This window comes from Rhamphochromis sp. 'chilingali', assembly GCF_963969265.1.
Source record: "Rhamphochromis sp. 'chilingali' genome assembly, chromosome: 9".
Taxonomy (NCBI): Eukaryota; Metazoa; Chordata; class Actinopteri; order Cichliformes; family Cichlidae; genus Rhamphochromis; species Rhamphochromis sp. 'chilingali'.
The window spans coordinates 31,436,687-31,458,893 of NC_137936.1; the positions used below are offsets into that span (position 1 = coordinate 31,436,687).

At 39.9% G+C, this 22,207-nt stretch overlaps 1 long non-coding RNA gene across 1 annotated transcript; it reads right to left on the reverse strand.

Annotated features, from left to right (window-relative positions):
• Window positions 1–4,145: 4,145 nt before the first annotated feature.
• On the reverse strand, window positions 4,146–21,177 carry LOC308402822. Its single transcript, XR_013972812.1, has 3 exons — window positions 21,098–21,177; window positions 7,773–7,876; window positions 4,146–4,607 (listed from the first exon to the last, which is right to left on the reverse strand). It is a non-coding gene; the product is annotated as an uncharacterized lncRNA (long non-coding RNA).
• Between the last annotated feature and the right edge of the window lie 1,030 nt (window positions 21,178–22,207).

A 22,207-nucleotide genomic window follows, 5' to 3' on the forward strand; every position in this document is an offset into this window, starting at 1 on the left:
GTTAAATACTTTTCAATCTCAAGATTGAGATGTTTTTATATTCTTCTCTTTTTTTATGTAATTTTTTGAATTATGCCGTCTCAAAAATTAATGCATGCCTTACACAACTTATAACAGAAAGCTTAATGCTAAGAAGCTGTGACTGACAGGACAGTTTCAACACCAGATACGGATTCAACTTCCCACAACGAAGGGTACAAACATGCCCCTCCTTTAGAGTTAATACCCAATGTTCTTTTTTTTTTTTTTTTTTTTGTGTCCCGTTTGGATCTTTAGCCATCAGAATTGTTGTCTTAAGGCCAAGAAAGATGCCAAGCGGATTTATTTTACCAAGTGGATCATCATGGCCTTGCCATATTGGTCCATTTGATTGACCTTTATTATAATTATGAATTTATTTTATTTTCAGTTGCTACAAACGTAACAGACATGACTGGGGGATAGGACAGGGAGAAAGAATGAAAGAAAGAGAGGGAGAGAAAGAAAACCAAAGGGGAGAAGAGACGGTGAGAAGGGGGGGAAGAAAAAAAAACAAAACAAAAAAAACAAAACACCTGGGTCACCTGTATGGAGAAAAAAAACAGAAGAGAAAGCAAACAACAAAGAGCAACATAATAAAAAAAACGGCACCATCACAATAAACTAGCTAGCAGTAGATATCAGTAGATACTAAATAATAAACGATATTGTGCAGCACGCAAGATAGACAGCGCACAATGTGCTTTGAGGCAGCAGCCAAGAAAGCTGTAGTCCGCGTCTGTGAATACCCGTGTGTACACCTGTGTGCATACCTGTGTGGATCAGCATGCTTGCATTCCAAAGGTTTCTCCATGTAACGATCTGCTATGGAGTGTGGGGAGCCACAGCCCCGTCCTCCAGGGTATGAAGCAGGTATGGAAGAGATCAAAACTCCAGACATCCAGAGGCCCCCAGAACACAAGAAACCATGGAAGACCAACAGAGGGGCAGCCGCGCCACTGTCCCAGTAAGAGCTGAGGAGAGTCCCAGATGAGGGCTCACTCAGCAGCCGCGGAGCAGAAGCCAGGGGGAGTTGCAGTGACGCGCCCGTGAGCTCCGCCGGCAGCCAGCCGTGCCTGAGTGATCGAGCCCCAGGACGCCCACCCCTACACACAAAGAACCACCAACGCACCGACACCTGAGGGAGTCCGCCACTGGCAGGGGAAGTGGTGGTGGGTGGAGATAGGCCTCCAAACCTTGGAGGGCCTAAGATGTCCCCAGAGAGGTGGCGTCTGACACCCAACCTGACATATAGACACAGACATACAGGCACACACAGACACAAACATCCATTCCCTCATGCTCTCATATGCACTCACTCCACACTCAACCAACGTGGAGACAGACATAAAGAGACGCTGTGCACACGATCACACTCCCCAAGCGTACTCTACGAACCGGGTCTAGGTACCCTTGCCCCTGGAGGGGGGAACTGCACCCAGACCCAGGTGGTGTTACCCTTTTCCCTGCGGTGGGGGGGGGGGGGGGGGGGGGGCAGACCGCCCCGACTCCGCAGCAGCGGGGAGGCCCCACACTCCAGACCGCAGTCGGACGGCCAACTCCTCCTCCTAGCCCCCCTGCTCCAGCAGGCCGCAGAGAACGGGGGTGAGAGAAGACTCCAAACCTCCCTCCACCCGCTCATTGTAGTGTTGATGCATGTGTGTTCTAAGGTGCAATTAAAACCCAGGAGGGCATGGAGCTACCTGCCAGAGAGCAGCAGGTAAGCGCATGGTCCCTCCTGCTAGCCCTCAATGTCTACGTGTATTTAAAATTGAGAGGTGGGCAACGACGCCAGGGGTGAGGTGTACACCCTGATGGTAATTTGGACTCTGTGTATCGTGCCCACCCCCAAGATCCTATATGTATGTGTAATGAGAGTGTGAGTAATGTGAATGTCTAAGTTGTGGGATAAAATTGAGGCAGAGGCAGCCAGAAGGGGACGGGGGGGGGGGGGGGGGGTAGCCTCCTCTACACCCTGGTGACATACCCCTACTCCAAGGCCCTCCATGTGTGGGTGGTTGTGGTGGAGTGGGAAGAGAGAGGCAGCTGGAGATGGGGAGGGAAGGAAGGGAGGGGCAGGTGACCCCTCCCTGGGGCCTGCTCCCCCGCTGACCCCAGTAGGCACTCCCATACTCCACGACCCGCCAGGGAAAGGGGGCCCAGGCCCATCCAGACCGGGGCCCAGTGCAGCAGCGCCCCCCGGCCCCACAGAGCCCGGGACAGTCCACCCAACCCCACCACAGAGAAAACTGCACCCACCCCACCATCCACTCATCTTCCAGACTACATAAGACAATAGACGCCCAGGCTGAGATCTTCCTCCACCTCTCCTGTATCTCCCCCTCCTGCAGAGAGTTCCCGAGGAGAGGAAAGCTCCTGCAAGATGTGACAATCTCCCCCACCAATGTTCTTATCCAGGGTGTAAGTTAATAACACAAAATATTGCCACTATCCATAAAATCATTACTTAAAACGTATGTACATATATACATATATGTATATATTACATAACTATATTACGTAGTTTTTACGTAATACCCTTATTTGTAACTGCCCTCAATTAGTACACCTGTGTATTTTCATAACAGCCTACAATGCATTGTAATTGGATGCTTGCTGCTCCTTCAAGTTCCTTAAAACCCCTGATAGGACAAGGTCATTCCACAGAAGGGAACTCTCTTGTACACTCAAGATGAAGATAAGTGCTCTGAGATTCCTCATTCTTACAGTTCTGTTCAAATTGGCCCTTGGTATCCTCCCTGGGCACAATCATTATGTTAGCATAAAAATGACTTGGTCAGACGCCAGAACATATTGCAGAGAGCACTACACTGATCTGTCTTCAATCAACAATCAGGAAGAAGAAGATGCACTGCTTCAACTTTTTTCACTTGTTCATTCAGATTCAGAGGAAAAAGATGATGCATCACTTCAACAAGACAGTTGGATTGGCCTCTACAGTGATGACCATGACACTTGGAAGTGGTCAGGAGGAACAAATGCATCTTTCTTCAACTGGACAAAAGGGCATGATGCAGCTGCAAACACAAAATGTGTTGTATTCAGTCAAGCTGGCTGGCTTAAAAACAACTGTGAGAACAAATTCAGCTTCTTCTGTTTTCACAACAACATGGTGTTGGTGAAAGAAAACAAAACGTGGGAGGAAGCACTCGATCACTGTCGCAGCCAGAACATGGAACTGGTCAGTTTACTTTCTAAGACAGCACTTGTTCAAGTCCTGCAAACAAGCAAGGCAACGGAGACTGACCATGTGTGGATCAGCCTGCGCTACCTAGCTGGCACCTGGCTGTGGGTGGATAGGGCCATTGACGACCAGCAGTCTAGAATCCCACAGGAGCTGCCTCAGTGTCCCACCTGGACTCACCGTTGTGCAGCCTTCTCACTGAGCAAGCACCGTTTGGACAGCTGGGACTGTGCAGACAGGCTGAACTTTATCTGCTACTGTAAACCTTTCCATCTGTTGTAGGATAAACTGTGTCAGTGCAGTGTGATATACATATAATCTATACTACGAAATCACATATCAGCTCATATAGATATATCTATGACTTTACAAACATAAATGGATTATGTTGTTCTAAAATGTAATGTGCATGTAAATTGTGATGACAAAATAGTCATCAAAGTCAGTTTCAATACTTACTAAATTCCATGAAATATACGCCGATAGTTGTTTGTTGTTCTGTTCTTTTGTCTGTTTATGTGTTGTAACAAAAGACATTCCAGATTTTGGGATAAATAAAGTATATCTTCTCCTGTTATGTTGCCTTACCACAATTGCTTGCTTAGTATTTACTTTTTTTAAATTACCAACAAATTAGAGGAACTGGGAATGGAGGAAGATTATTTCTATAAGTATATCTAGGGCTACTTTGAAAAAGATCCGTAATAAAGCTCTGGCCACTTTGAATCCTATCTGTATTTATGCTACTGACTCAATTAAATGCTGATAGTACAAAATTAAACTTCAGCAAAAATTTTCATACTCATTTTGTCAAAGTCACAGGAAGACACATGAGAAAGGCAAATAAGTTGCATGTGGGTCTGGAGCCACACATTTAAGACCTTAAACAAACAAGTAAAATAAACTACTTCTTTGTATTCTTTAAAGTTATTGAACACTCCACCACAAAAACTGATGACTTTAAATGTGCAGTAAAGTGACAGGACAGTTCCACTAACACTAGCTCATTTAATATTTTAATGCTTGTATAATTTTCAACTGGACTCTATGAACAATTCATGTAAAAGTAACACAATTTTTAAGCTTGATAGAAAATGCCCCCAAAACAGTTCAATCCCAGATGAGACCAGATTGAGGAAAATGGTATCTGAGAGATAAGTACATATTTCTATCTGTATCGTCACATTCGCATTCAGTATATTAAGACAAAAGAAAATCAGTGACTATTGAAATTTTATGTACAAAGGCAGAAAAATACACAATTTCAGACTCACTACTTGATGTCTTCTCATTATTTGATCTTAATGGGTAACACAGATAGCTGGAAATACTATCCGTTCAGCATGAGCTTGGCTCGGCGTGCACTGAGCTTTAAAATCACAACCTCGGATAAAAACAAAACAAAAAACATGTGCCATATTATACTATGTAGTTTTTCATTTAATTAAAAAAAAAAGTCAAATTTCAAAAGTAGTGCATGAAAAACTAAGTACACCTCAAGATTCAACAACTTATAGAACCACCTTTTGCAACAATAACACTTTACCTTTTCTCTAGGACTTTTAACAGTCTTGCACATTGTTGTGTAATGGTCTCACATTTAATGTAGAAGACTTTCATATATAGAGGAGTTCGTGGTCACCTGACTGACTGTAAGTTGCCTGGACCTTTAGTATCACTGAGGTATAAAAAAATGTTGCCAGGCTATTCATGTTATATAAATTTGACATAAAAATGACAGTTGCTTTAGTGATTTAGACTTTAGCCTAGGAAACAACAAAACCCCTTTAACTGAACACTGGTCACAGTTTAATTGCTTTAGACTGACAAATATTTTTCTGTTTTTATGGTTGCATTAATGCACTGCTGATGTTTTTTTTAACATATTCAATATTTTTCTGTACTTTCCATCTGCATAGGAAAAAGTTCAATTTTTATTTTAATTAATCCACCTATTACTTAGCTGAATTTTTATATGCAGTTTTTGTGCAAAAAAAGTCCAGTGTTAGCCTTGCAGTATGCTTACACATTTACTTCCATCTATAATAAATTGCCAAAAACATATTTTATCCCTAATGTTATCGCAGTCAATACAATAGTATTTGACAAAAATGGAATAACTAAAATTCTTATTTTTCTTCCTGTTATTAAGAAGAAGAAAAAGAATTCTAGTTATTCCATATTGATCAAATTCTTCAAAATAAAGGCAATGAAAGGAGTTTAACAGTGGTCCTGTGATTACATTATGCAGGGTTCTCAGTCATGCTACCTAATGAAATGCAAATCAATATTTTGACTAAGGCAGTGCAGAAAGCAGCCTGCATGACTAAATGCTGTAGTGTAAATTTTCATAGTTAAAAGCACAAATGAAAAATCCAAAACATTTCATTAGCAGACTGCATGGATTAATAGTCCTGAGTTTGCATGTGAATTACACGGAGGGCAACACAAAACACACTATTTTCAATCATTTTCAGTCTCACCAGTTTTTTTTCTGTTAAAATTGAATGTTTTTTTTTTATTTATCTAACACGTTTATGTTTTCTGAAAAGTTAAGGGAAGGCCAACAGAGTTTTAGAAACCTGATGTCTGCAAATCAGCTTAATGCTGAGAAGTTAACCCTGGTTGACAGGCTAGTATCAACATCACATTCGAATCCGAGAACCAAAATCTGCGTATTAAAAAACAAACAAACAAACAAAAACTTCTGAGCAACTAATTAATGCCATAATTTCCCACAGAGAGGGCAGAATGATACCAATTTTTTTCTATTATCAGTCCTGAATGAGTAGCACAGATGACTGGGAAAATTTCAAACAAAGTCAAACCCCTTATAATCATTAGTTAATACTTTCCATGCAGCCTTATTTGTGAATGCCATCAATTAATTTCAGTACACCTGTGCATTTTCATACCAGGCTAAAATGAACTCTGATTGGATGCTTGCTGCTCCTTCAAATGCTTAAAGTCCCCAACAGAGTTAAGTCATTCCACAGTAAGAAACTAACATCCACTCAACATGAAGATAAGCACTCTCAGATTGCTTATTCTTATGGGTCTCTTCAAGATGACCCTCTGCACCTACTTTGGTACTAATTATTATGTCAAAGAACGAATGACTTGGTCTGACGCCAGAAAATACTGCAGAGATGAATATACTGATCTGTCATCAATCGGTAACCAGTATGAAGAGGAATTATTCATCAGTTACATTTCCTCTTTGGCATCGGTACAAACATTGTACTGGATTGGTCTCTACCAGGATGACAGTGATAACTGGAAGTGGTCAGGGGGGACAAATGCATCTTTCTTCAACTGGGATCCACAGGACCCTATAGATCCTAATAACAGATGTGTTGTAGAAAACCAAGCTGGCTGGCGTAAAAAGAATTGTGAGGACAAATTCTTCTTCTTCTGCTTTAAGAGCCACCTGGTCCTGGTGAAAGAAAACAAGACGTGGGAGGAAGCACTCGAGCACTGTCGTATAAAGGGCATGGAACTGTTCAGCTTGCGCTCATATTCTGATCTGATTCAAGTCATGGCGACAAGCAGAACAGCCGAAATCAACAACATGTGGACCAGCCTCCGCTACCTAGCTGGCAGCTGGCTTTGGGTGGATCGTATCCTTGCTGATCACCAGGCCAAGAACCAAAACGAGATGCCTCAGTGTCCCACCTGGACTCACCGCTGTGGGGCCCTCTCACTGGATGAGCAGCACTTGGTCAGCTGGGACTGTGCAGACAGACTCAACTTTGTCTGCTACAATGGAGCTTGAATATTTGCATAAATGTAATGCTGTATTTTGCTACACATATAATCTTTAATATAAAATGCATATTTGCGTTGATAACGATATATTCAAGTCTTTGCAAAAAGATAGATAGCAATCATTATTGTGAAGTGTTTTTGATCCAACTGTAATGCACATATAGAATCTAGAATTTCCCTTATATAAAATTAAATAGTTAACTACCTTTATTCTAGGACCTTCCATTGTTTTCTTTCCTCATCATGTTAATTACTTCCAAAGATATTCAAAAAAGATTGTTATGTTCAAATAGATAATAAACACTCTTAAAAGACACTGTATGTTTTTTGTGACGAATTTAACAAAACGCTAGACATGACATGTTACCTTCTGCTCGTTTCTTGGTCTGTGGTACCCTGAAGATGGTATACTTGGTATCTCAGATGAGAGAAAATCCACCGATAGTCTAGCTCATAAGCTTTTTTTAATGTATTTCTGATATATTCTCATTTCATTTGAGTTAGTTTTGCAAATACACTACATTTTAGTTGATGTTTCAGTGCTTTCTTATTTTTAGTTCGGTTTACTAAAAGTTTAAATGTAGCTTTAGTTAACAAGTGACCTGACAGTGTCCAGATACACTGGAGAGCGGGCTTGCATGTGTGAAAAGCCTGACTTCATATGTGTTTTAATGTGCAGCCACAGCAAATTAACCACTGCTGTCATTCTGATGTGACCTTTATCAGCCCTTGTTGTTACATGCTGACAGCCCTTACATGCCTACTGTAATGGTTCACTTACCCAGCCTGCCGGGCTTCACTCCTCCATTGTCTGTGCTGCTGCTGTAAAGCCGTGAGGGTGGAAAGGTTAGTGGAGTGTTGGCTGGCAGCAGATCAGCAATGACTCTAAAGAAGACCACATCAGTCCATCATTGCACATATCAAAACATGTTACTTAAAATCTCTCATTCTAGCTCGCAGTCAAACCCAAAGTTTATATCCTCTTTGATTTAGTTTAATTTAGTTTAGATTTAAAGAAGCTACAATAAATTAGTTTGTGTTTGATGTCTTTGTAATTTAATGTGACAGTTGTCCTATAAACATGACACAATGTGCAAAACCAACCTATATTTTCCACTCTGTGGATGACCTAACAGGGGATGAGAAACCAGGACCAGTAGTCCCTTTGGTGGGCCAAAGTGTTCAACCTGTTCCACTATATAGAAGAAAATGTGCAATAATTGCAAAGAAGGAATATATAAGTTTGTATGTAGGTGTGTACGTATTTTGTGTTGCAAGTTGGTAAGAATAGTGACATCAATAGAGTTACTGTAAGAACTGCAAACTATATGTTGAGCAGGAGTCTGAATCATCACCACAGTTTTACTCACTTCTTACTGACAAACACATCAGCGATGTTCTGTAGACCATAGTGGTTACACTGATGAGCATCTCTGTAATGACTTTAGGTCATAAAGCTAAAAAGGGAACTTATTTTTCTAAAGAAACCCCAGGCTGCTACGGATAGAATGAATTAATTAAATGTGAATGTTTTCAGATTGTACTTAATCTTCTGAACATTTAAAGAAAGCAAAACTATTTATTTTTTAGGTTATTGGACAGTAGTTTCAGTGTTCCCATCTACAACAGATCAAAACTGAAATCAGTTTGATACCACTGAGCTAGCCTTTCAGATGATAGCTGTGTCTCCATCTACTGGGAATTTGTCCTTCAGTCAATTATCATGCTGCTCTTAAACAAGAACTTATATCAAACTTAGAGAGGTTGTATTTAAACCACATAGCTGCCCTGGTAACACTGCTGAGACTAAAACAGATTTGTTCTCTTACAAATTAATAATATTTTTCACTTTTTCTCAAAAACAAGAACATAATTCGGAAGGTGTAATAAAAATCAAAATAACCGAGTCTAATCAAACAGCTACCACTTTAAACATACATACCAGGATGGCTTTGTTTGTCTGTGTAAGAGTGGGATCTTTAATTACTTTAATAACTAGTCTCAGCTGCCATAAATATCCCACCAAAACATAAGCTACATGACAAAACAATTACCGTAAAGTGCAGTGAAGTAAAGCAGTGAATCACGTCAGAGTAATGGTTGCTACGGGATTTGTGACGTTTACCGCCTAAATTAGAATGAATGTCTTCTTCGGTCTGATAATAACCGAACTATACAAACTGCAGTAGCTCCAAAGGCAGATACAGAATCACACAGTCTATGGTTTTGTTTTTACCATTTGAGCAGCTCCTTGCCCGAATCTTGGTATAAAAAAATATAGCATGTTTATAGGATAGAAGTCATCTGTTACTCACAAAAGATGTATAGTGAATGTCTAGAATTTCACTTCTGATATAGTATAATGCACCCATAAAAATAACCTCACGGTACCAAGTCACTATTTCATGAATATGGTGCCATCTATCGTGACACAATGCTCATTGCAATGTAGACGATTGTTTTTTTGTTTTTTTCTTGTAACCTTACAACTTACTGCAGGATCAGTTGTGTTACAAAACATTTTAGGAGGTCCCTTTACGAAGAAGAAAAAAGGGGTGGGAGGGGTGGCTTTAGTCTTATTAAGAGAGTACTTCAAAACACAAGGCCATTAAATTAAGCATTCTATATAATTTGATGTGGATGTTAATATAACTTCGTCTGTGTGTAGCAGCTATGAAATATATTACTTAAAATGATCATGGTTCATATCTTTTTAGCCATTTAAAATGTAAGCAATTATTGCCTGATAAAGTATAACCCAAGTCCACTTTCGTGCGACATTAGCGGGAGTAGGGCAGAAGAAAACAATTTTTGAAAAGCTATATAATTTATAGAAATGCGCCCCACCCCCCAAAGGTAAAGTGTACCAGCGATTTCTACTCTTTATATCTAACATGATAAATATCCTTTATATATTCTACTTGCTGTTTTCATTTTTTTTCGTAACAGCCTCTCGTCACGACATCTGGTATCTGCGTCAGTGGGAGGTAGTTTACGGTAAAACGGCGACCATTACCATGTGATTTCACCGATGTTTGTAAACATGCGTCAGCCACATGTGATTCTGGCGATGACGAAAGAGTCTCCAGCCGCTTGGCCAATCAGTAACCGGGGGAGTGTCAGGGGCGGGGTTCTCGTCTTGCGCTATGGAAAATCGTTAGGGGAATACACTGTGATAACGCGCGCTCTGAGATTGATAATGGCGACAGTAACGTCGAAACCTGAATCAGATGGACTGATAGTTCAGCGAGGACCGGGTCTGAGTGCCACCGGCCGGGAAGTGAGTGACACTCCTTCGCCACGGGAGGAAGACAGGCTTGGGATAAACACGTAAGTTATTTATGCTATTACATGGCCAAAGCGACATAATACTGCGTATGTTGCGTAGAGAATACCACTATGTAATTCATAACCACTGGATTGCTGGATGAAAAGGTAAGAATAAAAGCCCAGGGGTGCTATCGTGAGAGTGTAAAGAATGACGAAAGAAAATAAAAGTCTTGCTTTCACAGTCTTATAGGCTAGGGCGCGGAGGCTTGATGGCAAAAAGCGGTTTTAAACACTTTTGTAAAATCACGGTGCTTCATCATCGATATGACAACAGGTAAATTAAACTGCGTCAGCGCGAACTCCGACAAGCCACTTGAAATCCAGTGGGAATTTCCGCTGCGATGGTTGAACGTGCTGCGAAGGCATAACAGCGTAGTTGAGCTCATTCCGAAACTTGACTTGTGACTGTTTTTAACGTTAAAATGAGGATGTAAACAAAGCGTGGTGTCGACAGGGATGGCGTGTCAAGGAAGAGCTCGGAATAGGATGCTGCGCAAGAGATGGATAGTGCGTAATCCTGTTGTGGGAGAGGACGATGTTACGCAGTTCGTATTGGCACGATCATTAAACAGCCAGTGGCCTCATTTTTCATTGTGTTGTCATCATTAAAGTGCAGTTTTGAATAAAGACTAACGTACATATACGTGTTGTGCTCTTATTTGTGGGATTTGAGAGGAAATAAAAACTTGAGCGTTTAGTAAGCAACACAATGGTGACGCAGCTTGATTTGTGGGTTAGGTATCAAGCAACATTTGCTGCGTCACAGAGATCCCAGGAGGTCCTTAATAGTAACCTGGGAGTGTGCACTTGATCTTTCAAAAACAAGCTGTATGTCCAAAACATAGGGGGTGCTATTGAGTAATACAATAGCTGGCAATATTATTTGCTGTGCAGAGATGTTGACACACAGGTATTTTTCCTCTCGAATGACCACTCGGTGTTTTTCCTCTATCTCTGGGGCCTACTAAACCCTACGCTATATTGGTGGCATGGTCAAAGATAACCGGATTATAAAACTTAAATAAATTACTCACAGCCTTAAGCTGCTAGTCATAGTTTTGCAATCTTCGCTGTTACTGTAAATTGGAGCCATTTAGCAGATTTGTCACACTTTACTAGAGCTTGTAATGTACCCCTGCCAGAGCACAATAGGACACTGACACGCTTGATGTGATAACAGCGTTGTTGCTGTTGGCACTGAGGCGGCTGGTCACTCCTACCTTCCTTATGACCTCAGTGAAGGAAGGTGTGGTCCCTCCTACTGCTAACCTGTCAAAGGGACAGAAGATAAGGTGCTTCGTTGCCTCTCAGAGACCAGGTGAAAATGAGACGCACAGGCAGAGCAAACACCATCCTGTCAAGTGGATTTGTTCACTCAATGGTGCGAAACCACTGACAGGGAAATGGAAAGCGAGAGGAAGACAAAGAAGGGGAGGGGACCTTTTGAACTTTAATTATGTGTACTGAATAGAAACTTGACTCCCTAGGGAATGTCATTATGGTCGTTTTAAAACTGAGGTAGAAGTTACGGGAGAAAGCACAATCTGATCACCAAAGGAGGAGGGTCGGGGTGGCCTCACAGCAAAACATCACAAAGGCTCATTTGCATTATCTTGAAAATATGAATCAAGTAATATATTCTGAATTAGGTTTTAAAGGCTGCCAGAGGTCATTCGAATATTCTTCTCTGGTGTGAGAATCAGGCCCCGTGTAGTCGTAATGTTTACCACGTCTTAAAAGGCTGACCAGCAGAAGCGACCCACTTTCACAGACAAGGAAACGTGACCTCAATAGTTACTTTGCAATTCTTTTGGGGGGAGGCGATGGCTCTCAAGTCAAACAAACAGAAGCCTGCAACCCAGTTTTATTCAGACTTCGTGGAGAAATTTCACAACAGAGAGGTTACCAAAAACTACTACAAAACAATCCCTCTTTTAGAGCCGGAGCAAATGCAATTCAGCTGATTCGGCTGGTCCAAAAATGGATGCGGCAAAGAGGTGCTTTTCAAAGACGAGAGAGGCCGTGTGAATCCATTGACGGATGTGTTTACAGCAGGGGTCCAGCATCACCTGTAGCCCACATAAGCCTTCAGAGAAAATAGTGAGCGACCCACTGCCTCTTAAAACAGATCCCTCCTACACACAGATTACAGAATAGGAGGTGGCACAGAGCCGAGAGATGACAGTGCTAAATTTAAACTTGGAGCACTGCTGGCCTTGCCAGATGATGATGTATTAATAGATAAGTGTGAGGCAGCATTCATTTGCAGGTATTGTTAGCTGCTAGTACCTAATGTGCTGTGAAAGAGGCAAAAACAGCTGGAACCCACAAGTCTACAGGCACCTGCCATCATTAAATGCCTCCATATTTCTTGTTTTTAACTACTGTAAATACTTACGATTATTTGTGTTTTTCAGTATTTTTGTCCAAAATAACTTATCAGCAGGGAACACTAACCTGGTTTCACCTCTCTCAGAAAGTGAAATCTAATTTGTTTTTACAGCCATGTTTAAAATATTTTAAATCTGTGTATACTTTTCTCTCTACTTGTTTAACTCATAACCCCACTCTTGTTACCACCATGACATCAGATATTTCCCATCCCAACAAGAAGAGTAGGAGCCAGGACAACGTGATAAAGTGTAAATCAAGTCTTCCGCCTGTGGCGTTCCCATTTATTCCCACCAATTGTGCAGCAGATCCAATAAACAAAGTGTCAGGCTCATCTGAACGCGTTACGGCTCTAACCTCTCTAAACATTTTTCAATTTGTTGCTCTGAAGTGAAGGTGATGCAACATAGGAGGAGACATCCAAGTTTTATAAGATCCAAATATTTGGAACTGTTAGGACATTGTCTGTACAGGAAAAAAAATCAACAGCAGATGAGGTCTAATAGTTCCAGACAGGTATCATGTGATTCTTTTTTCCTTTTTTTTTTGCCTCAGCTCCTTTAATGGCAGTAAATCAAAAAGCAGTGAATGTCAACTTTAAAGTCAAATTAAAGTAGCTCTCCAATGTGTTGTGTACTCCACATATATACATTCACGTCTGTGAACCAAAATATTCTGTAGGTTTATTTTAAGCAGCCCAATTGTTAAGGGTGGTTCAAAAACACATCACCTCGATGAGTTTGCCCCTCTCACTCCCGATAAATTAGGACCTCTAATCTGTAAGAGGATTAACCACCTTCCCTGTTTACACGTGCACACAAGTACACAACCCCTCCCCCCGCTGTCACACGCACACGGTGTCACACATATGTAGGCATTCGGCATTCATTTTACGTCACCTGCTCTAATTTGGCCCAACCCAGTGTCTCTCTCTGTGACACATTAACAGTCTGCTGAGATTGGGATTGTGTGTGTATCGATATATCCATACACACGCACTGGGACACAGTTATGTTACCTGTAATCCTTTTTTAAAGCAGTTTGCCTATGATTGTAAAGGTAAAGGTGGTGATTGCATGCATCTTGATATTGTGATTCAAATTAAACCACTAGTTGCGTAACTCAAACCGGAGTGATGCGCCTTTAACAAGCCGTAGATGGTCAGGTGACTTGGCAGGGGGAAAAAAACTGCTTCGATGCTGAAAGCAGCTTCTGCACATGCAATAGATGGCGAAAAGAGCTTGTAGTAAAAAGAACAAGCGATCAGGACAGACGTAGATACAGAGTTCAGGGCTAGTACTGTGGCGTGGGAGGAGTCAGAATAAACAGGGCAAAGACGGATGAAAGGAGTGTCGCGGCCTTTAGACTACACTGTCTGCCTGAGTTACTCCTGAAGCTGGTACTGTATTCATGTAAATACCGTGAGTTCCTGTCAAAACCAATAGCTTTGCATTTTGTTTGGACACAAATATATATCTGCATAATAGCACTTGCCACCATATATTCCCTATTGTTTTTTTTTTTACAAGTGCCAGTATAGTACAACTGCTTTTGTTTGTGAATACAAGACATTAAACTACAAGTGAGGAGGATTAGAGATTCACTGACAGGGAAATTATGCCTGAAAAACACATGATGGTTTTGGGATTAGTTTCTACGTCACATTTTCCCATCAGCAGAACGCAGTGAGCTGATATAGTGCAGGATCATGCCAGCCTTTTCATGCTCGACCCACATATAGAACGTGGTGAGTTTTCACTTTATTTGTCTTGGTGTTGTGCTGTATTTCCAGCAGAAACCAGGAGCAGCAACAGAGAAAGTCTCAAATGAGTTCCCTATGGACATTATGTACTCTGCATACCTTATAGGGATGAACAATAGGAGTTCTTACTAATGAATACTTACCTATTTCAGGACCTATTTTTCCCATTTTGCACCACAGTCAACTCCACTTGGACCAAGAGCAGGACTGGATGCCTGAGGCAGACCCAGGAGAGGCCACAGTATCCTATTGTGCATTACAAAGAAGTCCACAGGGAGCTGCAGCGATCTATTTTTCCACAGTATGATTCATCGACAATTTTTGTTAGAGTTCGTTACTGGTGCCAAGCTGCTACTGTGCCCTTTATTACATTGAGATCACCTGATGCTCTCCTAATGCAAGATACTGAGCTGCTGTGTCATTCTGAAGTGTTCTGTCCATCAATCATTTTGTTGCTCTCAGTGTCTGAATCTTCCTGAGTCTGGAGTTCTTATTTAAATTTGTCTCCACTTGGAAAGTTTTAATTCTAAAGTAGCGACTTTTTAGCTTGAATCTTTGAACTTAAATCAAATGTGTCTGTAGCACATGTTGCACATATTCAGTAAGCTGTACTTAGCATAAAGAGTCAGTTTCATCATAAATAAGGAAAACAGTTCTATTTTTTGTTTCAAAGTCATTATCTAAAAGTTAAAGGGATGTCCATCAAAAATGCTTTTATGTAATTTCAGCACCACAGCACGAGTTCTCCTTCTGAAAAAGCCACAGATCAGTGCCTTAAAAAAATGTTTTTCTCCATAATGTAGTCAAAACAAAAAGCTGTCATTCGTGAAACTAGTGTTACTGCCATTTCAAAGGGCATCATTAATTACATTGGGCAGGTGGCTATGACTTCAGGAAAGAACATCTGCCTAATGGGAAATTTAATTAGTATTATTTTTATTTGTACACAAATCAAATTTACTACCTTGTGGGCTGAGGTGCTTTGACAGTATTAGAACAAATCAGTTGCTAAAATGAAAATTCAGCATGTTGATGAACTTCATTGTCGTCTCATTCTCAAACACAAAATGTGCCAGAAACTCTGCTTTGATTTTGTGTTCCCACAGACACTGGACAAATCAACTGTAAAATGATGTGCTCAAAGTGGTTACAGCAGTGTTTCTATTTATTTTATTTTATTTTCTAATTTCAGATGAGGACATGCCTTCAGACAATGGATTCTCTCAAAGTTATCCTCCCCAGGGAACTGGTTTCAGATGGTGTCTTAGAGTACAAAATCCCATCTAGCACCATTTGAAATCGGTGTTCTTGAGTGGGAACACACTTCGGGAGTGATGTCACTGAACCATATTCTTCATTAGGTTGACAGAAAGTTTACTGCATTGTTTGTGTCATAAATTTAGATGTAGCTCCAGATTTCTTGTACATTTCTCCATGTAATATTCCAATCCTAATGCTCAGTAAATCAGAAAAAAACACCAGTTTGATCCCAGTTCTCTGACCACTAGACCCCCCTCTCCCCCTCTTACCAAGGCTGACCGTTTTCCTCTGGTGTTCAGAGTTTCCATCATGTCTAGCACCATTTGAAATCGGTTACAATGTGGAGGGACTATCAACAAAGATTTTGCTTCAGTTGCAGATGGAATTCCACTAAATGGCAGCATTGCTCTACAATCTCCAGAATTGTCCAGGCTTGCCAATAAAGAATTCTTGAAGCAGTATATTATTGTAGGGTCTTTGCCTTATGATATAAAGCCTGTTGAGGCAGCTGTTGTTGTGATTTGGTGTTATATTACTGAACTGAACTGACAGTGAAAGATTTTGTGAGTAACCCTGTTCATTCAGGAGACCAGGAAGAAACGTGCAGGGTGAAGCAAAACTTTTTTAAAGGATTAAAAAGGAAAAAAGACCCTTTGCCATGTTCCAGTCACTCAGCCATGTTATCTGCAAATTACAGACATGTCTTCTGAGTTTCTTCCAAGAACATAAAAAAGGGATTATATGCTTCAGTGGTTAACTGGTCCAGATGTTGTGGTATAGGGTTCATGTAGTTCTTTAAAATGTACATCTGTCCTTTAGTCATCGAAACTGTGTATTGCATTTAAATTATGCACATGACAGTTTTTCTAAACAGTTTTAGCCTGACACTAACACTATCAATATTATCTAATTATGTGTAATATATTTTGTTTTTAAACTTTTTGGATTAATTTAGTAGCAACACCATACTGTTTTTAGGGAGAGAGAAGCTCAGCATCAGCCGCTGAATCATTTTTTAATTATAGCCTACAGTTTATCCAGTGTTCATGCAGGATTTGTTTTTCTTGTTTATGAGCTTTAAGCTAAATTATTGCATGTAATCATATAATACGTGCCTGACAGACTCTCACGCGCTTCATTTACCTGGACACTAGATGGGGAACAAGAACCAGTATTAGCCTAAAACATTAAGCCACTAAATGGCAACCTTTTCACCCTCTACACCTCACGTAGCTGACACATGCATTAAAACTGGGGTCTTTTTGAATAAATTACTGAAAATTCTTAATTAAAATTTCTGAGTGATTAACCTCACCTAAGAGGGTTCAGAAATGCATAATTTGAAAAGGTTAATAGTAGGTTGCCAGGAATCAATCTAACCACTACATAAAGATTAATTTAAGTCTGTATTTACATCACAAATCAGACTAAATTGACCACTATATAGATATTCTTTTCTCGTTACCCACCTATTTACACTTAAAGAGTCATATTTCATACTATATTATGTGAAGTATCAAAACTGACATGATAAAAAAGTGCACAGGCTGCCAATGAGAGTTTTGCTTTGTTTCTGTCTGACAACAGCTACACTCCAATTGAATTTTGCTCTTTGTAAGTATGGGGAGATACTGTCTTTAAGAATTATATCTAAAAGAGCTACAGAATGATTAATTATAGTCACTGACCAGTCAGGTAACACACTTATTACAGTTCAGTAAATGTTAGGCAGGATTTACTATTAGGTTCATGAATTACAGATCTGCCACCACCTCTAACATCCTTTGCTTATGTGGAACCACCAGCTGAAAGGTCTCTACTGCTTCCCAAATCCTCCTCTGACATTTTCTCTTAACCGAGAGTAACAGGGTTAGCCGCTAAGTGGTGTCATCTAACACAGCTTTTTATTGATTTCCCGCTGCTAGCCTTATCAAAAAAAGTGTGAAGTCTAGGTAAAATAAAATTGCATGAAAGAGGCTACTGAAAGCCTGTCATCCAATGGGGTAAATCTCAATTTGACCTTATTTTCATCTGTTGTGTCTGGAAAGAAGGAAACCAGGGAGATGAAGCCGTCATCAGAGTGAGTTTCTATATCAACAGCAAACAAAAACATACTTCACTTACTTTACTTCCACTATAAAGAAAAAGTGAGTCATAGGGAGTTTGTTAAACATGACGTCAGCTGCCTCATCCATTTGTGACCAAGCCCTGTTCTGTGGTCTAGTAAGACTAGTATCACTGCTTGCTTAAAATGATATAATTTGCCCCTGACCTCAGCAGCTGCAGGAAGAAAACTGACAAATGACAGATTGGTCATGGCAGACACGATGTTTAGAAGCACTGCAGTCATTTTATTACCAAGACAACACTTATGGACTAAGAAGAGAATATCGTAACCTCTTAAAAATGAGAAGTTGTTGTCATTAACTTAAAAAAACAAAACAAAACTTGGCTTGTAAAGCTTTGATTAGTCTGGAATCACCACTTGTTTACAGCATCCAATGTTAACTAACATTAGCAAGCTTCAGATATCTGTCACCAAAGCTGTTTGACAGTTTAGTTCTGTATTTATACTAATGTTAATGTTAGGGACTATTGCAAAAACAACTTGTAAGGCATTTCATCAAGCTGAGTCTGTTATCTGATGAGCGGGCTCACGCAGAGCACAAAGGCAGATGGAAACAAACAATTTCCTTTAGCCTTTACTCGCTAAAGTACAAGTCAAAATCCAAAAAAGAGGCAAATAAAGCAGAAACCTCGATGACAAAATCATATGCACCTGAAAAACTGGGAACAAAGCTAGGTGGAAAAAAGGAAAGGGGGGAAAAACAGTAAGTAAAATCAAAACAACAGACAAGAGAAAGGTTCAAAGTAAAACAGAAAGTGGTCAGAGGACAGCTGAGACAGAGATAGGAACCCTAACAGTAGGAATGAGAAAAAATATAGAAACAAATATGTAATACGGTCCAAAACAGAAAAAACAACACCTCAGAACGATGACAGCTTCTAAAGAAATTGTATTGACATTTGGCACACTAAAAGTCAGTGTGAAATGTTAGAAAAAATATGGAGGGAGTATAACCTAGACTCCCTCTATAACCTATAACCTATGCACAAAACTCTTGGGTTGCATTTAACTGTTTAGACTGAGCATTTAACGCTGAGAATGTCCACAGTTTGTAAAAAGTTGTACAAAAGCCTTTAGAGAAAAAAATGCTTCTGATTAGAAGCAACACTACACAAAAACTATTAAGTCTCATTGTAAGTAATATAAGTACATCACAAGTGTTAATATAACTAACAGTAATGGTTTCCATATTGTTGAATGTGCTTGCAGCAAAAGCATGTAAACATTTACAGTGTGATACAGATGGTGGGGCATCCCTGTTTAACATCTGTTTTTTGTCTACTTCTCAGTCCTCAGTGGGAACCATTTATCTCGTCTTCAGCTTAAAGATTTCCATCCGCCCCACTCATGAGAACAATTTTAAAGAGGGGTTTCCTCATTCTCCTTTCCACCACAAAACAGTTATGCCGAAGCCACTCTCTAATTTCCCACCATATTTTGTGTAGCTGTGGAAGTGCTTCAGACAACACACGTGAATCATAAACAAAAGTATGCATGCCCTCTCTTCCTGTTTGGCTAGTGGTTTACTTCACAATTACACATTTTTATCAGGCTGACGTTTTGCCTTTTCTTGTTTACCTCATGTGTAAAACTGCATCATTTCCACTGTTACAGTGCTCCCACCCCCACCCCAGCTTTACCATGTTGCTGGAAAATAACTACCCAGTGCCCCTCATCCGCAAAAACATTTCCTCCCCTTTGTGTTGTGACATAATCCAAAAATTAATTATGATCTTAAGAAGTTCATGTGATGGGAGCCAGCCTAAAGCCCACTTGTCCATTTGATTTAAAACTTGCTAAATAAATGTTTGATTTTTTTTTGACAATAACATAACAAGCTTATGAACTAAAATTAATAATGTCTGAATTTCTATTATATGAACAGAAAAATAAAGAAAACTATTAGGAAACCCACAAAGAGGATGAAGAGAGATAACAGGACCACATCTTTTTTCTTCACAAACAGGACAAAAGCTCATGGAAGTCTAATGGAAAATCAAGAGGAGCTAATGGAGTTACTTTTAAGTATAACCTTATGCATAGCACATGGAACTCAGAAAGCCAGGGTTTTATCACTTCCTTCCTTTATTTTTCTTTCCTGTAAATCTGCTTTGCAGTTCTTTTTAAAGATTTTCTGACAGTGACAGTTTTTTTAAGGTTTTATGACAGTGATGATACATAGTGAGCTGCTATGGGTGTGGCAGGTCAGTGGAAAAACAAAGTTAAAGAGTAGGCAGAATAAATGTTACACATTTTGGTGAGTGGAACACTTGGTCAGACACGAAAGACAACCAGCTTGTTTTCTGTTTTCACTTGTTTTTCCAACTTTCCATTCGTTTTTGTACTTCTGTATTTGTTATTTGATTGTTAAAGCTACAGAAGAGGGTCGGTAAAGTTGGCTGGTCAATATATGAAAATTAGACAGAAAACTGTTTTTGTTAACTGCACAAATGAGTATTGTTGAAAATCACAAGACTGGTGGGAATTAAAGGATCAAGGCTGGTAATTAAAGGGTAAGCCACTTTGATGACAACTAGGTGACTAAGCCTTTTAAAAGACTGGCCAATATTGTGAGTTCCTCATGCGTCATCCCTCCCCAGACGCTGGATTTGTCATCATGTTGTTAGAGGGTTTGTTGTAATATTCTGTTCAAAGGAGAAGCCCAATGAGATTCTTCACTCTTAATCATGATAGCAGCATGGCTTTAGGGGTGGTAGTATTGGTCTGAAATTGTTACAAAACTTTTGATGGATGGATGATTAAATTGTGCAAAGGCTTTAGGTGCCAGGAAACAGAATTACTTCGACAATCCAAGGAATTTTCTTTTCATTTCATATCTGTGGTTTTGTCTCAGTTGGTGGATGGTTTGCAAAAACAAACATGTCTCTGTGTTTGTTTGTTTATTTGTCCCCCAACTCCTGCTAGGAGTTAAGCAACCACACTTGTCACACATGCAAATCTGAGGCCCTTGAAGGTTCGTATCTATATCAAATCTTATATAGCATTACTGTGTTGCCTAACAACCATCTAGCAATGAGCTAAATGGGTCTGTTTCTTTATGCACTTATATAAGGATTGTCATTTTAATTTCATGAAAGTAACATCTCTTTAAAAAACAGAGTACACGTCCTATTAACTGCCTAGTAATGAGATAGAATGACAAATTTTTAGCATTTTTAGCATGTACATTTCTCCATGTAATATTCCAATCCTAACACCTATTTTTTTTCCTTACCTTCTTTTTTTCCCCTGAGTATATTAGTCGCCACCCAAAGTCCAGCACCCTGAGAGATATACGAGCAACAGAAAGAGGACAAAGTTTATTGAGTGTAAGAGCCACAATTTAAGACAAATCATGGAGCATCTGTGAATACATCAATAAGACGGCCCCTTTAGATGGCTGCTCCAGAAATGCCTCGGGCTACTGAAGACAGACAGTGATGTGTGCTATGGGGGATTGCATTTATTTAATTTTTTTTTCCTGCAGAGGCATTTTCAGTTGTTTATTTGTCACATACTGCGACTGAATGTCTCAGTGACGTGATTTTTGTTTTGCTCAACAAACAAGGGCTTCAAAGGAAGAAAAACTTTTATAGGACAAAAATTGTTAGTTTTGTTTTTGTTACAATAAGAAAAACAGACTCCTCAGATGTATCCTTTTAATACAAAAAAGTCCAACGCAAAGTGGACATGCGACCAGTGAGAAAACCTTATAAATATAGTAAATTTCATTTTTAAGGTGTCTTATGGTGGATTGTTGTTTTTGCCAAGATTGTCAAGGTTTCTGAGAAAAACAAAAACCACTTCCCTCTGATAATTAAATGTCTGTCAGCATAACTAAGACAAACAACTATGTTAATGAAGGCGTATCCTGCCGTGAGATAGAGCTGAAGTATTACACTGAATGAAATACAACACTTGAGCAGGATACAATGAAACAGTCATTGTCACAGGCTGGGTCTCTGACCCAGCGCTCTGAGTTCATGTTTGTATTTGTCTCATTTTGTTATGTGATTTAGTTTGTGTTATTTCCTATCTGCCTTTAGTTTAGGCAGTTATTGTTCCTGGGTTTTCTATGTTTTGGGGTTTTGTATTTATTCATCACATATTAGGTCTGTTAAGTTGTGTTGTCATGTTTTAGTTTTAGTATTTCCTGTTTTATTCTGACAATGTCATGTGTTCTTTGTTTATTGTATTTAGCTTTCCTCTCCTGGTCCTGTCATTAGGTTTATGTCTGTCAGCTGTTTCCCCCATGTGTCTCCACCTCCCCTGATCACCTCATGTATGTATTTAAGCCCTTTGTTTTCTGCATGCCATTGTCAGGTCGTCTGCTCATCCATGTCTC